We start from the raw sequence: 8457 nt of genomic DNA, 5'->3' as shown, positions 1-8457 counted from the left end.
GAACACTGGGGGAGGCCCTGCTCCCTGCCCCCTTCTCCCTGGTAATGAAGTGCTTGATTCAGTAGGTGGCACTGTGGTGCATGCGCTGAGCTTGAGGGATGAGGAAAATGCCCTCTCTCCTCCATTCTAGTGTTTTCCTTCACTAATAAGTTAGGAGACTTTGGGTGGGTCTTTGAACCCCTGGGTGCTTTCAGCTTCCTTTTGTGTAAAACAGAGATAAGCATATCTGCCTTTCTGGCTCTGCAGGATTCTGCTAAGGATCAAATCGTGTAACCCACACGATGATGCTCTGGAGTACACAGAAGCTCTTCATTTTGTATTTCTAGGTATATTTATATTCATTAGGTTTAAAAACTAACATGAATGATGAACTCCTCTAAAGGCATAGGAGAAGGAAGGACTCTTTGTGTCTTAGCTACCTATGTTTATCCTTAAGGATAACCATTTATTTGTTTTAAGGAAAAGACCTGGCTCTCAGTAAAGATGTTCATGCCTTTCAGGACATGAAATGTGCTTTGGATGCGCTTTGTTTAAATTTCACCCCAGGGAACCCAGTTCAGTAAACACTTCCTATGTGTAGGCCGGCAGCACCCGTAATCAAGGCAGTGAAACTTAACCTAACCTTCAGAATGAAAGTATACATAGAACCCTGATTAAATAAGTGTTATTTCCCTGCTGAGAATCTTGGCTGGGGCTCAGTTCTTACTGTAACGTGTTATGCAACTACTATAGAGAGCATGGGTAGGTCTCCTCTGTAGCAAACCGCATCTTTGATTACAGCAACACAGGGCTGGGAATCAAAGATTTGGGTTCTAGTCACTGTTCTGCCAGGGACTCACAGTGCAACCTTGAGAGTCACTCAGTCTTCCAGAGCCTCAAAACCTTCATCTTGTACGAGGGACATGAAGGGCTTGCCCTCTTTGGCTGCCCCTCCCCCACCACAGAGTCCAGATTTTTGAAAACATCTACTAATCTGCATTTATTCCCTGATAATTAATTCATTTCCCCAAGTCTAAAAATCAAAGACATTTGTAACTGGTAGCCAGAGAGTCTGACTAGACTTACATAATCAGAGTTAACACACTGAGCTGAGATCATTTCAGGTGGAAGCAGAGGAGTGTGACGTTTAGTTTGTCATGAAGCTTCATGGTGGGTGGAGGGGGTGTGTTGGGCTTTTTGCAATATTGACAGTAACTCACCAAGTCCTGTCACTGCCTGTGCCCAACCCCGAAGGTCTGTATAAAGGGGTGGGAATCACCCAAGTGCCCACTTACTCCGGGTTTCATCCAGCTCTAGGAATCTCAGATGCATTTATCCTGGGGATTTAGGAAAGCACACCACCTCCAGCGTCCCTGGCCTCAGGACGCTTCCATTCTAGTGAAAGGGGAGACAGACAAAAACACCCCAAAATATTAGGTGACCCATAAGGTGTCTTAGAAGGTGATAAGTGCTTCAGAAAGAAACACAGCAGAGGAAGGGGGTGAGGAGTGGTGGGGCAAGGCTGCAGGTGATGGTCAGGGTAACATCTGAACAAAGGCTCAAAGGAGGTGAGAAAGCAAGGCACGCATGACTAGAAGGGAAACAGCATTTGAAGCTGAGGCAACAGTAGATGCAAAGGCCCTGAGGTGGAACATGCCTAGCATGCTCAGAGACCGGCAAGAATGCCAGAGAGGCGGGAGCAGAGTGAACCTGGCAGGTAGTCAGAGATAAGCTCAGCAAGGTGAGGAGGGCTGCTCTTGTAGGACTACCGGCCAGTGTGAGAGCTTGGCCGTTACTCTGAGTCATGCAGGAGCCATGGAAGTGTAAAAGGGAAGAACAAATCTGATTCCAAGTTGGGTCTTTTTCTTTTACTTTAACCTTTCAGAAAAACTGTACGATATGCATACAAATTTGAGAAGTAGAAAGCTGAACAAGATGAATTGGTTTTCTTTACTTCTGAGAGTATTTAATATGCTGATGCTAATGCTTCCAATAGGGTGAGTTTAATGTGCAGAGTTTGCTAAACATCTGGGGCATGGAGCCCTATTCATCCCCTAGAGTAACACCTCTCCTTGAGAAACCTCGATCCAGACCACAGGAACAGTCTTAGGACTACAACGTGGTAATTATCATTAAAAGCAGGAAGATTTTCTATCCAAAATGGATTGTTTGGTGTTCTTGCCTGGAGACAGATGAACAGATGAGATAGTGTTACTACTTTTAGACACCAGTTTAATGGTTCTTTCCGTTTAGATTAAATTCAATCAATGAGTTTCTGAGCTACAACTATGTTGCAGACCCAACTGTCTGGTTTAGATACCATTTGCATCTTCAGGAAGTTCTCAGAATTCCAAGCAGGAGACAAAACACATGGGAACCCTTACTTGCCATAAGTTTTGATAAACGCATTTCCCAGTGTATCTACAAAGATGATAGGAGAGGAAAGTTTAGGGAGAGAAAATAGCAGAGAAGATGGACATAGGGCAGATCTCAGAGCCAGCAAGCGTGGGTTTGCGTTTTACTTCGCCATTGCAGATGTGCGACATCTGGGGAGGTTGTATAGCTACTCCAAGCTCACAATGTGGATTAAATATCACTGCAACTCAGGGTTGCTTGGGAGGGTTAAAGGTCATAAATGCATGCCCAAGCTGGCTTGTTGTAGGTGCTTAGTCAGTGGTGGCTTAACCAATTCTGTTGATGGCAATAACAAATGAACACAGCTATGCCAATGACATTCCTGCCTGGAGAATATAATAAGGTTGGTTTCAGAAAACTTATTGAGAGGTATTGACATTTAATTTGCTCCCAAAATAATGGCTGTGAAGGTAAATAAGAAGATCAATTAAGAGGACAAGGGAAGGAAATCACACTGGGGCTTTCGGCATGAGTTAATGCCCGGCTAGATTGTGAAGACTCTTATGCAGAAAGATAAGAATTTGAAATAGCTGATGCATACTTTGGGGGTCCCACTGATGGCTTTGAAAGTAGCGGCATAGTCAAGTTCTATAAAGATGCACTGGGACGACCCTCTCTTGCTGAGGTGTAGACTGAGCTCTCCACACCTGCTGACCACTCAAGAGCTGGTGATGAGTCTCGCTGCCCTGTGTATGGCCCACTGAGCTTTAAATTTGTCTAGCACCCACATTGGGTGATTCTGGGCCCAGATCCACTCCAGCTACCTCCCTATACTTTAGAAAAAGTGTTTTCACATTGTGCTGTCCAGAATTTCAAAGTTCATTGGAGACCGTTAATTCAAGAGTTCCACATCAATTTGATTCTCATCTCTTGCCATTTAAAGATACTTATTCTGATCAACTTGCAATAAACACACATAAACACACAAGCACGCACATACACATGATTCAGGTGTTTTCTGTGCCGAGTGATAATCGTCTAGGTCCCGCCAGCAATGTCAAGGTGGGCTGCTAGACTAACACATTCTTAAGCAGGTCTCAGATTAAAGCTTCTCCCACAGGCTTTGGGAAGTATCTTAAATTCTTATTGCTAGATCAGTGATTAGTACAACGACAGCTCAACACCATTTCTTGTTTTGTATTTTATTTCTTTTAATTTTATTTTACTTTAGTACAGAGCTTCATATATTTGTTCAAGTGAAATTGTTTGAGCAAGTATGCTACTATTTATCCACTTGGATTAGGATTTCCCTGATCATTCACAGCCGACACAAAATGTAGAAATTGAATTCCTGATGTGCATATGACCACACCTGTCATCCATAATCCTGATTTAAAATTTTTGTGTTTTTCAAGACGTTCACTTTGGGTTGAATTTATGACGTGAAAAATAAAAATTTAAGTCCATAAATAGGTATCATAATCTGTTTCACGTGTTAGGATTCCACATTAAATTTTAGTTGGAAAGAAAGGAAATTTTCTGCTGTAAAAGGAAAGTAGAGAAAACCATTGCCCTAGACCATACTTCTTTTCTGATACCTGTGACTAAAAGTTTCCCACTGTGGAAAAGCAGGGAGGGAGAGGTGATGATGGCCGAGTCTGTGCATAGCAGCGCAGACTCCACACGTGAAGGAGGAGGAAGGCAAAGGGTCAGTTACTTCACCATCGAATCCCTGAATGCGTGACGATCTGTTCTCTGTGTATTGAGGGAGAGAATTTGATTTCTCCTATTGTTGTTGCCCGAAACCTTATGACTCTGTATTTTACCAGTGACACTAATCAAGAGAAGAGGAAAATGTGCCTAGTTATTTATTTAACACACACCCACACACTCACACACATGCACCCACACAACTTCAGATCAAAAGCAGCCTAAATGTGCTTCTGTGCGATAGGACCACGGATGCACTGAGAGGACCACACAGGGGCAGGCACAGTTGTCTTGGTTCATGCATGATGCACATCAGAAGTGAATAATACTGCAGCAAGCTGTTTCCTCCTGGAAAGTGACATTCACAGGTCTCAGTAGGTGAGGGTTTGTTCCTGGCTTTATGCAGCTTGGGTGAGTGAAGGCTGGCTTTCCAGGCTCCAACCAGTGGTATTTATGACAAAGCTAAGATAACGATGCTTGAGAGATTTTTCAAGCACTATCACCATTTTAGAGCCAAGTTGAAAAATATCCAAGTTATTCTTCCCATTATACAGATGAAGAAGAGAAGTTGTGCAGACCTCAGTGATGACTGCTTGTCTGCACTGGCACAGGAGTGGAAAGACAGATAGAAAATCAATTTTCAGGTCTGTACCCATTAGTGATTGCTTTTGAATGAGTTATTAACCCCACTGAGCTTTAATTTCTTTATCTGAAACATGGGGTTGAAATACCTGGTGACTGATGATCACCTAGAAAGACAGGAAGTGCAATGACAGTGATTGAACTCTCTACAGAGAGTCAAGGGCACAGGTGGAATTAGAAAAACACGCACTTCCTTCCCGATATCCTCCTCTTTCTCATATTTCCAGGCTGAAAAATATCATGAGTGCGCAGTGTTGTCTGTGAGGATTAAAGGATATAAATTCCTATGTAAGCTGGCAAGTGGTAGATACTTAATAAGTGGTGGTCAATGGTGTTCTACTGGTGGAAATGTTATATGAACAAAGAAACCCAACGCTATTTCTTACCATCTGGTACAGGCCTGTGAGGGATACCATGTAATGTGACATCTCATTCCTTCGCCAGATAGGAGGCTCCTTGCTGGATGCTAGGCGTGAAGTTCTGGGGCAGAACGGGGTTCAGTGTTAAACCTCCTTCTCAAGACTGGGCGGGAATGTCCAAAGCTTGTGACAAAGGTGGGGTCTGAGCCAGACTTTGAGGGAGAGGAGAGAGTAGGGTGAACAGCAGGAAAGGAGAAGGCACTTCGGGGAAATGATGGATCCCTGGAGATAAAGAGATGACTTTGTGACGGGGCGTAGGGAAGATTCTGAAGTGGCCACAGAGAAGGGCAAGTGCCCAGAAGAGGACATGGGGGATGTCCCAGCACATGTGGAGAGCCCTTAGAACCCAGCTGGGGACTTAGGCTTCATTTTATAGGAAGCAGGGGACCCCAAGATGATTCCTGAGCAGAGAATTGTTATGATGGAAAAGAGTCTGGTAGACAGTGGAGAGAAAGCATTCTGGGTGGCTTGGAGAATAGAGACTAAAACCAGAGAGGCTAGCGAGTGAGTAGTTGCATTTCAGGAACATGGTGATGGGGACATGGACCAGAGCACCTGCAGCTACTGTAAGGAGGAACAAGAGACCTAGATGCTGTGGGAAGGAAAGTGAGAGTTTCAAACACCGTGCAGTGGAAGGGACGTCCTGTGTAATGAGGTCGTGTCTTTTGTTGGTCCAGGAACATGGCACAGAGGAAAGGAAGCTGGAAATGCCATCAGAATTGCAATCAATTGATTTATGCAAATGTGTAATTTCCCCTTTGTCTTCCCAAAAGGGAAGACTTATAATTTGCACAAAGGTGTTATTAATATCTAGAGCTTGGGAAAACAAAAGCGATGTTTAAACCTCAGACTTTTAAGTCTTCTAGTTTGCACTGCTCTCTGCCTTACTAAATTCACCGCACTGGGCACTGATGTTCTGCAAGCCTCTCTCTCCACTCACTTTTCCTCTTGATAAAACATTAAATCAGTGCATTTCCCACCCCACCACTACCCCTCCCTTTTCCTGTCTATGAAGAGTTTTTTCTGGTAACTGAAATTCTGTTTAAATATGATAGAGTTCTCAAGGGAGCAATGGCTGCAGTTACGGTATTTCAAATCGTTAGATTTTGAGACTTTAAGTGGTTAAATAGGTGCCTGTTAGAGTTTATAATTCAAAATGCTTTCATCGTGTGGGCGTGGGGCAGAGGCAGACGGAGGGCAGGTTCACTGGGGGGTGAGGAGGGCTTAGCCTGGGCTCTCTCTGGAGGCTGTGCTGGCGGCTCCAGTTAAATCTTAAATGCGCATCTAGGAACTTGCGAATGGCAAGTGTGTTTGCTGTTTACTCATCCGAGCCATATTTTGTATTTTTGGCCCCCTTTGCTGGTGCTGTTGGAATGGTTAGTGTGTGAGTACGCGTGTGGAAAGAAGGCCTATGTATGGGAATTACAGGGGCATGGGAACTACATTTGGGCAAGAATATTCCAGGTGTTTCTCAAACTTCTTTTTTCACCATCAACCCCCATCTCCCATCCCCTGAGGCCTCTTTGACATTTTTTTCCTTATTTCCCCCATTACTAAATTTCAGTATCAAAGACATGCAGTATATTAGTTTATGTACTTAGTGTATATCTGTACTTTAGCCATAAAAAGAGCAATTATTTCTGCTTTCCCAACCAGTTTTCTCCCCCTAGGAGAGAGATCTTCCCTGTAGAGTGTGTATGTTTCATTGGAGTAGAAACTGTTAGGTGTCTCCATCACGTGCTGTATTGATGGTAACTACAAAGAGATGAATAAACTCAAAGGAGGGGCAGTGGGTTGAATAGTGTCCCCAGAAGGATATGCCTCCATTCTCATCCCCGAACCATTGACTGCTACCGTATTACCAAAGGGGTTGTCTTTTTTACCAAACACCAATTCTTTAACCAAATTTGCTAGTAGAATTAAACTAAGACTCCAGGGATAAGATCATCCTGGGTGGTCAGTGTTGGCCCTAAATCCAAAGACAACTGTCCTAATAACAGACACAGGGAGGAGAGATACAGACACAAGGGAGAAAGGCCCTGGAAAGATGGAGGCAGAGACTGGAGGGACGCTGCTGCAAGCCGAGGGGTGCTTGGGGCCTCTAGAAGGGATGCGTCAGGCTACTGGGAAACCTCCCCTCCTGGTTTTAGAAGGAGCCCCATCCTGCTGACACCTGGATTTCAGGCTTCTGGTCTCCAGGACTAAGAGGGAGGAGATTTCTGTTGTTTTAAGCTACTCAATTGGTGGTAATTTGTTACAGCAGTCCGCTGTAACAAATTATATAGGGGAGCATGGTCAACTGTCCATCAGAAAGTATGAGGAAATCTCTAGATGACATGGCTTTTGAGCTGGATCTAGACGAGTAGGAGTTTGGCAGGTAAAGAAGAGGAAGAGGATTTAGCAGAAAGAACAGGACATGGAAATAGATGAAAGGCAATGAGGACGTGGAGGTACTCACTCCCCGCTTCAGTTGTCCCAGACCTACACAGAGATTTGAAAGACCTGCAGAGTTTAGTGCTGGACCCTTTTTAGTCTCTGTTGTATCCACTGAAGTGAGCTCATCCTTCTCACAGAATCCTTCTACATGTTGGTGACTCCCAAATGTATATCTTCAGACCTGCCCTGCCCCCCGCAAAGGAGACTCATACCCAACTGCCACCTGACGTCTGAATGATCTTGGTTACTGACCTCTAATATAGACCCACTTTAACTCTGAAATCTGGGTAGACAGCAGCTTCTACATGTGTCCCCGCCCTGAGCGCGCAGCCCCGCCCACAGGCCACGAGAGCCAATCCGCGCGCGCTGCCCAGCCCCTCCCCTGCGCCCTCTGCCCCGCCCCTGCGCCCTCCTCTGCCGCGCCCCTCTCCCCGCCCACCCAGTGGTCATTTCATCAGGTGCGCAGGCGGCAGTTGGTCGAGCGGGTGGCGGCTCTGCGGGTCTCCCCGGGGGCGCCGGCCCTGTTCCCACCCGCCAGCGGCGGCGGCGGCGGCGGCGCGGTCCCTCCGCATGGCGCGGCGTGGGCCGAGCGGCGGCCGCGGAGCTTAGTGTCCGGCATGGCGGCGGCGGGCGCGGGCCCCGTGGCGGTCCGCGGGCAGGTGCTCGACGTGGGCCGCGCTCCAGCAACCTGCGACCTCGGCGAGGGCTCCTAAGGCGTGCTGTGGTGAGTGTCCGCGCCCGCCCGGCCTCGGCGGACGCAGCTGCGGCGTCGGGCCCGGCCCCGAGACCCCAATCCCGAGCCCGGCCCCGACCCCAGCCGGGCTGCCCCGCCGTCCGTGCGCGGAGGGTGTCGCGGGGAGGGGGAGGGGCCGGACCGCTCGGACTGCGGCGCTGCTCGCGGCGCTTGCCTGGCTTC

The 8457-nt window shown here is 46.7% G+C and overlaps 1 protein-coding gene across 1 annotated transcript in view; it reads left to right on the top strand.

The window, feature by feature from the left end:
• The first annotated feature begins 8124 nt into the window (after positions 1 to 8124).
• Positions 8125 to 8457, top strand: part of LOC102534458 (ankyrin repeat domain-containing protein 26-like) — a 94059-nt gene continuing 93726 nt past the window's right edge. Inside the window, 1 exon segment of the mRNA XM_072951582.1 lies at positions 8125 to 8265. The gene's annotated coding sequence lies outside the window, so the exon portion shown is untranslated.

The sequence above is a fragment of the Vicugna pacos genome, chromosome 28 (genome assembly GCF_048564905.1).
Source record: "Vicugna pacos chromosome 28, VicPac4, whole genome shotgun sequence".
NCBI classification, from domain to species: domain Eukaryota; kingdom Metazoa; phylum Chordata; class Mammalia; order Artiodactyla; family Camelidae; genus Vicugna; species Vicugna pacos.
The sequence above is the reverse complement of the archived record's forward strand: the minus strand, read 5'-3'. Positions and strand labels throughout refer to the sequence as shown.